Raw genomic sequence first — 13,246 nt, 5'->3', positions numbered from 1 at the left:
AAATAAAGATTTTCTTAATTCCTTACCTGTGTGCTAATTAGATATCACCTTGTTTTCACATTAAACAGACTTCAACATGAGAAAGCAGCAAGGATGCAGTGGCGTTAATGTTTCCTGGTGTCAACCTGTATTATTTCAGTAGACATTGAAATGAGGATGCATCTTGCTGCCTTTCCAATGAAGCAAGTTTAATTTAGTAATAGGTGAAAAACCATCCCTACAAAGGTGTTAATCAGAGACTTGGCTTTGTGGACACTTTTCAGAGAACAAATTTGTTAGCATAAAAATAAAGCCAGAAATGAAGAGCTGTTTAATCACTCAATTGGATTTTTTTGCCAGCATATTTCTTTTTCTCTGCAACCCACTGCTAAATTGTGCTTCCTAGCTGTTTTTATAAAATCACTGAATCAAATCTAACTCTGATTACATCAGAGAAGGCTAGGTACCCTACACAATAAGAGGGGGTTTGAAATTTTGACTTGTCTACTTAAATATCACCAAAATCTGATCACAAGGTCAATTACGTCCCTGGGTAGGATGTAACCACCAACCTTTTGGTTAATAGCCGTACACACTAACCAATTGCGCCACAGAGACACTTTGCAAAAAGTACATACTGACAAAGGCTAATAAGCATTCATCTAGAACATATCCTAGAAAAACTTTAAAAAGTCAATAATCTGGAGAGTTTTTGAAAGATGTTTCTTCCATCAACCAACAAAGAAACACATTGGTACTTTCCCATGATGAGTGAGTGCTTCAGGATCTCTTGCACTTACATGTGCAGCAGAGTACTCCAATGGAAGCATGCTGGGCCCATAACCCAGAGGTAGGCAGATTGAAACTATCCTTTGTTATATGCATTTTTTTTGTTAATTAAAGTAATCCAAAACTGGGATGGATATTTTTGCTCTTTTATTTTTACTTAAAGTACAATAACTTTTACCATTTTAATTTGTTTTAATAGTATATTGACAGTATTGTTTTCTTTCAAAAATCCACTTAATTTTCTTTACCCAATTATTAAAATGGTAATTGACAAAAACAAACTACATTGTCACCAGAAGAGCAATACAAAATGTACAAGTGATATATTAAAATCATCTTTCCAGGTTGAATTTCAATGATGCATTGGGGCAACGATTTTGTGAGAAACATCTTCACCCTTAAATAAAGATTTTCTTAATTCCTTACCTGTGTGCTAATTAGATATCACCTTGTTTTCACATTAAACAGACTTCCACATGAGAAAGCAGCAAGGATGCAGTGGCGTTAATGTTTCCTGGTGTCAACCTGTATTATTTCAGTAGACATTGAAATGAGGATGCATCTTGCTGCCTTTCCAATGAAGCAAGTTTAATTTAGTAATAGGTGAAAAACCATCCTTACAAAGGTGTTAATCAGAGACTTGGCTTTGTGGACACTTTTCAGAGAACAAATTTGTTAGCATAAAAATAAAGCCAGAAAATGAAGAGCTGTTTATTCACTCAATTGGATTTTTCTGCCAGCATATTTTTTTTCTCTGCAACCTACTGCTAAATTGTGCTTCCTAGCTGTTTTTATAAAATCACTGAATCAAATCTAACTCTGATTACATCAGGGAAGGCCAGGTACCCACACCATAACAGGGGGTTTGAAATTTTGACTTGTCTACTTAAATATCACCAAAATCTGATCACAAGGTCAATTACATCCCTGGGTGGGATTGAACCACCAACCTTTTGGTTAATAGCCGAACACACTAACCGATTGCGCCACTGAGACACTTTGCAAAAAGTACATACTGACAAAGGCTAATAAGCATTCATCTAGAACGTTTCCTAGAAAAACTTTAAAAAGTCAATAATCTGGAGAGTTTTTGTAAGATGTTTCTTCCATCAACCAACGAAGAAACACATTGGTACTTTCCCACGATGAGTGAGTGCTTCAGGATCTCTTGCACTTACATGTGCAGCAGAGTACTGCAATGGAAGCATGCTGGGCCGATAACCCAGAGGTAGGCAGATTGAAACTATCCTCTGCTATATGCATTTTTTTTTAATTAAAGTAATCCAAAATTGGGATTGATATTTTGGCTCTTTTATTTTTACTTAAAGTACAATAACTTTTACCATTTTAATTTGTTTTAATAGTATATTGACAGTATTGTTTTCTTTCAAAAATCCACTTAATTTTCTTTACCCTATTATTAAAATGGTAATTGACAAAAACAAACTACATTGTCACCAGAAGAGCAATACAAAATGTACAAGTGATATATTAAAATCATCTTTCCAGCTTGAATTTCAATGATGCATTTGGGCAACGATTTTGTGAGAAACATCTTCACCCTTAAATAAAGATTTTCTTAATTCCTTACCTGTGTGCTAATTAGATATCACCTTGTTTTCACATTAAACAGACTTCCACATGAGAAAGCAGCAAGGATGCAGTGGCGTTAATGTTTCCTGGTGTCAACCTGTATTATTTCAGTAGACATTGAAATGAGGATGCATCTTGCTGCCTTTCCAATGAAGCAAGTTTAATTTAGTAATAGGTGAAAAACCATCCCTACAAAGGTGTTAATCAGAGACTTGGCTTTGTGGACACTTTTCAGAGAACAAATTTGTTATCATAAAAATAAACCAGAAAATGAAGAGCTGTTTAATCACTCAATTGGATTTTTTTGCCAGCATATTTTTTTTCTCTGCAACCTACTGCTAAATTGTGCTTCCTAGCTGTTTTTTATAAAATCACTGAATCAAATCTAACTCTGATTACATCAGAGAAGGCCAGGTACCCTACACAATAAGAGGGGGTTTGAAATTTTGACTTGTCTACTTAAAGATCACCAAAATCTGAACACAAGGTCAATTACGTCCCTTGGTGGGATTGAACCACCAACCTTTTGGTTAATAGCCTTACACACTAACCAATTGCGCCACAGAGACACTTTGCAAAAGTACATACTGACAAAATCTAATAAGCATTCATCTAGAACGTTTCCTAGAAAAACTTTAAAAAGTCAATAATCTGGAGAGTTTTTGTAAGATGTTTCTTCCATCAACCAATGAAGAAACACATTGGTACTTTCCCATGATGAGTGAGTGCTTCAGGATCTTTTGCACTTACATGTGCAGCAGAGTACTGCAATGGAAGCATGCTGGGCCCATAACCCAGAGGTAGGCAGATTGAAACTATCCTTTGCTATATGCATTTTTTTTGTTAATTAAAGTAATCCAAAACTGGGATTGATATTTTGGCTCTTTTATTTTTACTTAAAGTACAATAACTTTTACCATTTTAATTTGTTTTGATAGTATATTGACAGTATTGTTTTCTTTCAAAAATCCACTTAATTTTCTTTACCCTATTATTAAAATGGTAATTGACAAAAACAAACTACATTGTCACCAGAAGAGCAATACAAAATGTACAAGTGATATATTAAAATCATCTTTCCAGCTTGAATTTCAATGATGCATTGGGGCAACGATTTTGTGAGAAACATCTTCACCCTTAAATAAAGATTTTCTTAATTCCTTACCTGTGTGCTAATTAGATATCACCTTGTTTTCACATTAAACAGACTTCCACATGAGAAAGCAGCAAGGATGCAGTGGCGTTAATGTTTCCTGGTGTCAACCTGTATTATTTCAGTAGACATTGAAATGAGGATGCATCTTGCTGCCTTTCCAATGAAGCAAGTTTAATTTAGTAATAGGTGAAAAACCATCCCTACAAAGGTGTTAATCAGAGACTTGGCTTTGTGGACACTTTTCAGAGAACAAATTTGTTATCATAAAAATAAACCAGAAAATGAAGAGCTGTTTAATCACTCAATTGGATTTTTTTGCCAGCATATTTTTTTTCTCTGCAACCTACTGCTAAATTGTGCTTCCTAGCTGTTTTTATAAAATCACTGAATCAAATCTAACTCTGATTACATCAGGGAAGGCCAGGTACCCACACCATAACAGGGGGTTTGAAATTTTGACTTGTCTACTTAAATATCACCAAAATCTGATCACAAGGTCAATTACATCCCTGGGTGGGATTGAACCACCAACCTTTTGGTTAATAGCCGAACACACTAACCGATTGCGCCACTGAGACACTTTGCAAAAAGTACATACTGACAAAGGCTAATAAGCATTCATCTAGAACGTTTCCTAGAAAAACTTTAAAAAGTCAATAATCTGGAGAGTTTTTGTAAGATGTTTCTTCCATCAACCAACGAAGAAACACATTGGTACTTTCCCACGATGAGTGAGTGCTTCAGGATCTCTTGCACTTACATGTGCAGCAGAGTACTGCAATGGAAGCATGCTGGGCCGATAACCCAGAGGTAGGCAGATTGAAACTATCCTCTGCTATATGCATTTTTTTTTAATTAAAGTAATCCAAAATTGGGATTGATATTTTGGCTCTTTTATTTTTACTTAAAATACAATAACTTTTACCATTTTAATTTGTTTAATAGTATATTGACAGTATTGTTTTCTTTCAAAAATCCACTTAATTTTCTTTACCCTATTATTAAAATGGTAATTGACAAAAACAAACTACATTGTCACCAGAAGAGCAATACAAAATGTACAAGTGATATATTAAAATCATCTTTCCAGCTTGAATTTCAATGATGCATTGGGGCAACGATTTTGATAGAAACATCTTCACCCTTAAATAAAGATTTTCTTAATTCCTTACCTGTGTGCTAATTAGATATCACCTTGTTTTCACATTAAACAGACTTCCACATGAGAAAGCAGCAAGGATGCAGTGGCGTTAATGTTTCCTGGTGTCAACCTGTATTATTTCAGTAGATATTGAAATGACGATGCATCTTGCTGCCTTTCCAATGAAGCAAGTTTAATTTAGTAATAGGTGAAAAACCATCCCTACAAAGGTGTTAATCAGATACTTGGCTTTGTGGACACTTTTCAGAGAACAAATTTGTTAGCATAAAAATAAAGCCAGAAAATGAAGAGCTGTTTAATCACTCAATTGGATTTTTTGCCAGCATATTTCTTTTTCTCTGCAACCCACTGCTAAATTGTGCTTCCTAGCTGTTTTTTTTATAAAATCACTTAATCAAATCTAACTCTGATTACATCAGAGAAGGCCAGGTACCCTACACCACAAGAGGGGGTTTGAAATTTTGACTTGTCTACTTAAAGATCACCAAAATCTGATAACAAGGTAAATTACGTCCCTGGGTGGGATTGAACCACCAACCTTTTGGATAATAACCGAGCACGCTAACTGATTGTGCCACAGAGACACTTTGCAAACGTACATTCTGACAAACGCTAATAAGCATTCATCTAGAACGTTTCCTAGAAAAACTTTAAAAAGTCAATAATCTGGAGAGTTTTTGTAAGATGTTTCTTCCATCAATCAACGAAGAACATTCAAGCTGATTTCTTGCAGCAGCTGGGCACTGTAACAGCTCCAGAGCTGCTCTGTAAGGCAACTAAAAGGGTGTGGGCCCTGCAGCACTACCTGTAGTTCGCATTGTGCGTTGGAAGGCACAAAGTAAGCAGACGGGAGAAGTCAGGATAGTGCGCAAGGGCATAGAAGGGAGCGGCTCAAGAAAAGAGAAGTGGAAACAGACAGCAAACTAGGCTGGAGAGAGACCTGAGACAAAGAGATCTGAATTATACGAGAGCCGACCAGGGGAAACACAAATTATGCAGTCGAGTTTCCCACATTTGGGGAAATAGCTGGAGCAGCACACACAGAGTGCAATGGGTGAGCCTTGCCCTGGGAGAAGCACCTTCATGATCATAGTATCTCACCTGGCAGGTAAGTAGGAGTTGGGCAAGAGCTGAGGAGGGTCGCTGCTCGGGCACCCCCCTGTCAAGTGAAGGAGATCCAACTGAGGCAGCACAAGAGAACTCTCGAAAGAAGAACAAGGCTAGAGGAAGATCTGAGACACAGAAATCTGGCTTTTACCAGAGCTGACCAGAGGAAAGCACAAACACAGTCCCCCACTACCACAAATAATGCAGTCGAGTTTCCCACATTTGGGGAAATCATAGGAGTCAGCATACCCAGAATGCAATGAATGAACCTCACCCTGGGAGAACAATCTTCATGACCATGGTATCTCCTATGCAAAATAAGTATGATTTGGGATAGAGCTGGGGAGGGCCGCTGCTCAGGCACATCTCTGTCAAGTAAAGGAGATTCAACTGAGGCAGCACAAGGGAACTCTCATCTGGGGACAACAACTGCTGGGAGAACACATATTTTCAGATGAACATGGGAGGGCAGAAGGCTGCCTAATACTGAAGCACCCCCAAACAACAAACCAAATGCAACAACTAGTACAAGCATTCCTGGGGGAAGGCCTACAGCAGATGGATTTGCATATGGTGATGTCATCCAAGCAGTGGGTCAAAGTTGGCTTCAACCCTCGTCTGCATATGAAAAGAAAAAAGGGATGTGCAGGGCATGGCGTCCTTTTGTGGCGCTTGGATGACCCCTAATTCACATTAAACATCTCCACCCTCCTTCGGTGTGGGTCTCATGTTGGCTATGCCCCAGCCCCTGAAGCATTCACGCTGATTTCTTACAGCAGCTGGGCACTGTAACAGCTCCAGAGCTGCTCTGTAAGGCAAGTAAAAGGGTGTGGGCCCTGCAGCACTACCTGTAGTTTGCATTGTGCATTGGAAGGCACAAAGTAAGCAGACGGGAGAAGTCAGGATAGTGCGCAAGGGCATAGAAGGGAGCGGCTCAAGAAAAGAGAAGTGGAAACAGACAGCAAACTAGGCTGGAGAGAGACCTGAGACAAAGAGATCTGAATTATACGAGAGCCGACCAGGGGAAACACAAATTATGCAGTCAAGTGTCCCACATTTGGGGAAATTGCAGGAGCAGCACACCCAGAGTGCAATGGGTGAGCCTTGCCCTGGGAGAAGCACCTTCATGATCATAGTATCTCACCTGGCAGGTAAGTAGGAGTTGGGCTAGAGCTGGGGAGGGTCGCTGCTCGGGCACCCCCCTGTCAAGTGAAGGAGATCCAACTGAGGCAGCACAAGGGAACTCTTGAAAGAGGAACAAGGCTAGAGGAAGATCTGAGACAAAGAAATCTGACTTTTACCAGAGCTGACCAGAGGAAAGCACAAACACAGTCCCCCTCTACCACAAATAATGCAGTCGAGTTTCCCACATTTGGGGAAATCACAGGGGTCAGCATACCCAGAATGCAATGAATGAACCTCACCCTGGGAGAACAATCTTCATGACCATGGTATCTCCTATGCAAAATAAGTATGATTTGGGATAGGGCTGGGGAGGGCCGCTGCTCAGGCACATCTCTGTCAAGTAAAGGAGATTCAACTGAGGCAGCACAAGGGAACTCTCATCTGGGGACAACAACTGCAGGGAGAACACATATTTTCAGATGAACATGGGAGGGCAGAAGGCTGCCTAATACTGAAGCACCCCCAAACAACAAACCAAATGCAACAACTAGTACAAGCATTCCTGGGGGAAGGCCTGCAGCAGATGGATTTGCATATGGTGATGTCATCCAAGCAGTGGGTCAAAGTTGGCTTCAACCCTCATCTGCATATGAAAAGAGAAAAGGGGCGTGCAGGGCATGGCGGCCTTTTGCGGCGCTTGGATGACCCCTAGTTCGCATTAAACACCTGCACCCTCATTCGGTGTGGGGCTCATGTTGGCTATGCCCCAGCCCCTGAAGCATTCAAGCTGATTTCTTGCAGCAGCTGGGCACTGTAACAGCTCCAGAGCTGCTCTGTAAGGCAAATAAAAGGGTGTGGGCCCTGCAGCACTACCTGTAGTTCGCATTGTGCGTTGGAAGGCACAAAGTAAGCAGACGGGAGAAGTCAGGATAGTGCGCAAGGGCATAGAAGGGAGCGGCTCAAGAAAAGGGAAGTGGAAACAGACAGCAAACTAGGCTGGAGAGAGACCTGAGACAAAGAGATCTGAATTATATGAGAGCCGACCAGGGGAAACACAAATTATGCAGTCAAGTATTGGAAAATTCAGGGCTATGTCGTGTAGATGATGGCCTAACAGGAGGCTTTAAAATTTTCTTTCTAGTGTCCTTCGTTTGGGAGAAAAATGCAAAGGTACAAGACAGCTTTTCCTTGCCAATATCTCTCTTTTGCAAAGAGCTACGCATTGGAAAATTCAGGGCTATGTCGTGTAGATGATGGCCTAACAGGAGGCTTTAAAATTTTCTTTCTAGTGACCTTCGTTTGGGAGAAAAATGCAAAGGTACAAGACAGCTTTTCCTTGCCAATATCTCTCTTTTGCAAAGAGCTGCGCATTGGAAAATTCAGGGCTATGTCGTGTAGATGATGGCCTAACAGGAGGCTTTAAAATGTTCTTTCTAGTGTCCTTCGTTTGGGAGAAAAATGCAATGGTACAAGACAGCTTTTCCTTGCCAATATCTCTCTTTTGCAAAGAGCTGCGCATTGGAAAATTCAGGGCTATGTCGTGTAGATGATGGCCTAACAGGAGGCTTTAAAATTTTCTTTCTAGTGTCCTTCGTTTGGGAGAAAAATGCAAAGGTACAAGACAGCTTTTCCTTGCCAATATCTCTCTTTTGCAAAGAGCTACGCATTGGAAAATTCAGGGCTATGTCGTGTAGATGATGGCCTAACAGGAGGCTTTAAAATTTTCTTTCTAGTGACCTTCGTTTGGGAGAAAAATGCAAAGGTACAAGACAGCTTTTCCTTGCCAATATCTCTCTTTTGCAAAGAGCTGCGCATTGGAAAATTCAGGGCTATGTCGTGTAGATGATGGCCTAACAGGAGGCTTTAAAATTTTCTTTCTAGTGTCCTTCGTTTGGGAGAAAAATGCAAAGGTACAAGACAGCTTTTCCTTGCCAATATCTCTCTTTTGCAAAGAGCTATGCATTGGAAAATTTAGGGCTATGTCGTGTAGATGATGGCCTAACAGGAGGCTTTAAAATTTTCTTTCTAGTGTCCTTCGTTTGGGAGAAAAATGCAATGGTACAAGACAGCTTTTCCTTGCCAATATCTCTCTTTTGCAAAGAGCTGCGCATTGGAAAATTCAGGGCTATGTCGTGTAGATGATGGCCTAACAGGAGGCTTTAAAATTTTCTTTCTAGTGTCCTTCGTTTGGGAGAAAAATGCAAAGGTACAAGACAGCTTTTCCTTGCCAATATCTCTCTTTTGCAAAGAGCTGCGCATTGGAAAATTCAGGGCTATGTCGTGTAGATGATGGCCTAACAGGAGGCTTTAAAATTTTCTTTCTAGTGTCCTTCGTTTGGGAGAAAAATGCAATGGTACAAGACAGCTTTTCCTTGCCAATATCTCTCTTTTGCAAAGAGCTGCGCATTGGAAAATTCAGGGCTATGTCGTGTAGATGATGGCCTAACAGGAGGCTTTAAAATTTTCTTTCTAGTGTCCTTCGTTTGGGAGAAAAATGCAAAGGTACAAGACAGCTTTTCCTTGCCAATATCTCTCTTTTGCAAAGAGCTACGCATTGGAAAATTCAGGGCTATGTCGTGTAGATGATGGCCTAACAGGAGGCTTTAAAATTTTCTTTCTAGTGTCCTTCGTTTGGGAGAAAAATGCAAAGGTACAAGACAGCTTTTCCTTGCCAATACTGAAGACATTTTCCCCACAAGGCCCTTTGGAGAGACAGAGAGAGAGTATGCCAGCACATACCCCAGCGCTATATAACCCAGGAATAGCACAGTAACTTAATGTTTGAACAATCGGTGAGGGGGAACATCTTGAAACCCCAGTTTGTACCCTTGGGACACTATTTGTAAAACACACGAGTCCATGTCCGAATGAATCCAGAACTGACTGAAGAGTTTTAGACGTGTCCCCACTGGTGCGGGCTCCTGCAAGAGAGCCCCAGCGTCATGCAGTGGATTTGGCAGAAGCAGAGGATGATCTCTGCTCCTGCGATCTTGAAGAGGATGCAGACCTCTTCTCTCTTCTCCTTCCTCTACCTGCAAAGAAAGGGGAATCTTAACTTTTTGCATATCTATTGGGCCGAAATGACTGCATCAGAGAATGATGCGTCTTCATCCGTTGGGAGGGAACATAGGGCAAGAAGGTTGACTTACCTGCGGGAGCTGCCGAGATCAAATTAACTAGGCAGTCACCAAACAAGGCTTCACCTTCATAGGGAAGAGACTCCCTTTCTTCTTGGAGTCAGCATCAGAATTCTCTTGGTGAATCCACAATGCCCTCCTATCCGACACTGCCATGAAATTGGCCCGTGAACTCAAGAGTCCTATATCCCTTGCAGTCTCACGTAAGTATGCTGCAGTGTCCTTGATATGATACAACGTAAGGAGTATCCCATCTCTCCAGGGTATCTATATCGGATGACAAGGTATTCGACCAATTCTTGAATACTACTACTCACCCATGCACATGTAATGGCAGGTCTAAGTAATGTACCCGTGGTTACATAACTAGAAATAATGTAGCTTCCTGCATACGATCCGCTGGATTTGTGACAGGGCCCCGTGCAGAACAGGGGGTGACTCCCACTTTATTCTGTCCGCGGCGGGAAATGAATAAACAACCAGAATCCTTTTGGGGATTTGAAACCATCTTGTCGAGCTGGCCCAGACTTTCTCAAACAGAGATGGAGGAACGTTACATCAGCTTTCATTATATATCTATATATACATACATATAGACCCCTTTGTCAGGAACAGCAGGGTCTTCAGTGATTTTAATATGTCCTTAATATCCACAATCATGTACTGAATGCTCCTTGCCAATATTGGATCTAATCAGGAAACATTATGGTCGACATAAGTATCAGTATCCGTGTCAGTATCAGTGTGTAGTAACTGGGCAAAATAACATTTTTGCGACCCAGCGGGGCCTGAGGGAAAAGAAACATAGCCATGAATATCACATCTATTCTCTACGTCTGTGTCTGGGACACAGATTTATCCAACCTTACTCTGATATTACTGAAACATTTACCCAGTCAGTTATTGGTGGTGCCAACAGGGCCACCATCATATGTCTGCATTCCTAATATAGTTTCCTCTTGGGAAAAACATTCAGCCACCGACATGTTGACACACATATACCAAGTACCCACAGACACACCGGCTTATGGGGGACAGACCGTCAGTAAATCTGTCAGAGGGACACAGAGGATTTTTCAGCTCACAATCCAGCGCCAAAAGTACACAGTCTGGGAAATAATAAACTCTATAGTGATAGACTTGTAATGCTCTAAAGATGTTCTGGTGAGGTGAGGAAGAAGCCCCGCCGCTGTAATGGCGCGTATCTGTCCCGCTCAGAAATAATTAATTACGCTATTGGGGTAAGGACAGTGCCCAGGCACTAATGTCCACTTTTTCCAGCCTTTTGTGAAACATTAAGTTACTGTGTTATTCCTGGGTTATATAGCGCTGGGGAGTGTGCTGGCATACTCTCTCTCTGTCTCTCCAAAGGGCCTTGTGGGGAAACTATCTTCAGAAAAAGTATTCCCTGTGTGTGTGGTGTGTCGGTACACGTGTGTCGACATGTCTGAGGAAGAAGGCTATATTAGAGAGGAGCGGGAGCAAATGAATGTGGTGTCTCCGCTGACACCTGATTGGATGGATATGTGGAATGTTTTAAATGCTAGTGTAAACTCATTGTACAAAAGATTAGACAAGGCTGAAGCTTTGGGACAGTCAGGGACTCAACCCATGCCTGATCCTATGTTGCAGGGACTGTCAGGGTCTCATAAGCGCCCACTATCCCAGATTGTTGACACAGATACCGACACGGATTCTGACTCCAGTGTCGATTACGATGATGCAAAGTTACAGCCAAAATTGGCAAAATCCATTCGATATATGATTATGGCAATAAAAGATGTTTTGCACATCACAGAGGAACCCCCTGTCCCTGACAAGAGGGAACATATGTACAAGGGAAAGAAGCCTGAGGTAACCTTTGAGGGGGTCACACGAGCTGAACGAGTTATGTGAAAAAGCTTGGGAATCTCCAGATAAAAGACTGCAGATTTCCAAAAGGATTCTTATGGCGTATCCTTTTCCATCAACGGATAGGTTACGATGGAAATCCTCCCATAGGATGGACAAAGCATTAACACGCACAGCTACAGTTGGAAAATCAAATTTTTTACCTTATGTTCCCTCACAGCATAAGAAAGCTCCGCATTATCAAATGCAGTCCTTTCGGTCACAAAGAAACAAGAAAGTGCGAGGTGCGTCCTTTCTTGCCAGAGGTAGGGGCAGAGGAATAAAGCTGCACAACACAGCTAGTTCCCAGGAACAGAAGTCCTCCCCGGCCTCTACAAAATCTACCTCATGACGCTGGGGCTCCACTGGCAGAGTCCGGCCCATGTGATGTCATGCAGCTGCTCTGACCACGCCTCCTGTTTCTCCGTTGCCGACCCCATTTTGAAACCGTGTCTCCGACTTGGAAATGGAGTGTTGTTGACCCCCCTCCCCCCCCCCCCCCTTCACCGATTCACAGGCAGAGGTGATCGCATTATCTGCGGGGTGCCGCAGAAAATGCAGGCGGATGCGTATGCTCTTAGCAGTTTTTGCAGTTGGATTGCGATCCAACCTGAATCAGGCCCTATTACCTATCACAATGCACTGCGGGTAGTACAGAATGGGGTTAATATAGGAGAAAAAACCCCAGAGCTGTGCTCCTTAATTGTCCCTGGTGGCTAGTGGAGCGGCTGCCCAGTAATCAGTGTCCACGCCAGTGCGCACACGGCCCGCCCCCATCAGCGGCCTCGTGATCCCGGAGGGCGGTGTGTGTGTGACTGACCTTAGGAAGAAACCGGAGCCTCCGCTGCAGTGACCCAGCAACCGGGGCACGGGAGTATACTGCGCCACTGGGAGTGATGGAGCTGCAGTAAAGAGGTCTATTAGACCTAGCCTGCTGCAGCCCTTGTAGATTCTTATAAAAAAAGTTCTTCTTTTCTTGCCAAAATTAATAGCTAAGAATAGGCTGCCTGAGGCAGCCCCCTGTTAAGTGGCCTGCTACTGAAGGCACCAACTACAAACTGAGCTCCCTGTTCATGGAAGCGAGGTTATAGAGGAGCATCTTGGGAACAGTCAAAAGCTTTGAGCCTGTTGGTGCCTCAGATCAAGATCCTACTCTGGTGTACATATACAATGTGAATCCTTGTGGAGTCCAGTGTACCCCACAGAAGAAATGAATGCGTCACACCCATTGGCAGCAACATTAGAATAGCTGCTGATGGGCACAATTGAGAAAGGAAGGGGGGAAAACATTTGAATCCAGCACATATA

The 13,246-nt window shown here is 42.0% G+C and overlaps 4 non-coding genes across 4 annotated transcripts; all 4 read right to left on the bottom strand.

Moving 5' to 3' along the window:
* Window positions 1-5,632: 5,632 nt before the first annotated feature.
* Window positions 5,633-5,795, bottom strand: LOC135037942 (U1 spliceosomal RNA). The gene has a single exon (XR_010232396.1). It is a non-coding gene; the product is annotated as a U1 spliceosomal RNA (small nuclear RNA).
* Window positions 5,796-5,947: 152 nt separating this feature from the next.
* On the bottom strand, window positions 5,948-6,111 carry LOC135037940 (U1 spliceosomal RNA). The gene has a single exon (XR_010232394.1). It is a non-coding gene; the product is annotated as a U1 spliceosomal RNA (small nuclear RNA).
* A 671-nt stretch (window positions 6,112-6,782) lies between these two features.
* On the bottom strand, window positions 6,783-6,945 carry LOC135037941 (U1 spliceosomal RNA). The gene has a single exon (XR_010232395.1). It is a non-coding gene; the product is annotated as a U1 spliceosomal RNA (small nuclear RNA).
* A 152-nt stretch (window positions 6,946-7,097) lies between these two features.
* On the bottom strand, window positions 7,098-7,261 carry LOC135037938 (U1 spliceosomal RNA). Its single transcript, XR_010232393.1, has one exon. It is a non-coding gene; the product is annotated as a U1 spliceosomal RNA (small nuclear RNA).
* Window positions 7,262-13,246: the final 5,985 nt, after the last annotated feature.

This window comes from Pseudophryne corroboree, unplaced genomic scaffold (genome assembly GCF_028390025.1).
Source record: "Pseudophryne corroboree isolate aPseCor3 unplaced genomic scaffold, aPseCor3.hap2 scaffold_689, whole genome shotgun sequence".
Taxonomy (NCBI): domain Eukaryota; kingdom Metazoa; phylum Chordata; class Amphibia; order Anura; family Myobatrachidae; genus Pseudophryne; species Pseudophryne corroboree.
The sequence above is the reverse complement of the archived record's forward strand: the minus strand, read 5'-3'. Positions and strand labels throughout refer to the sequence as shown.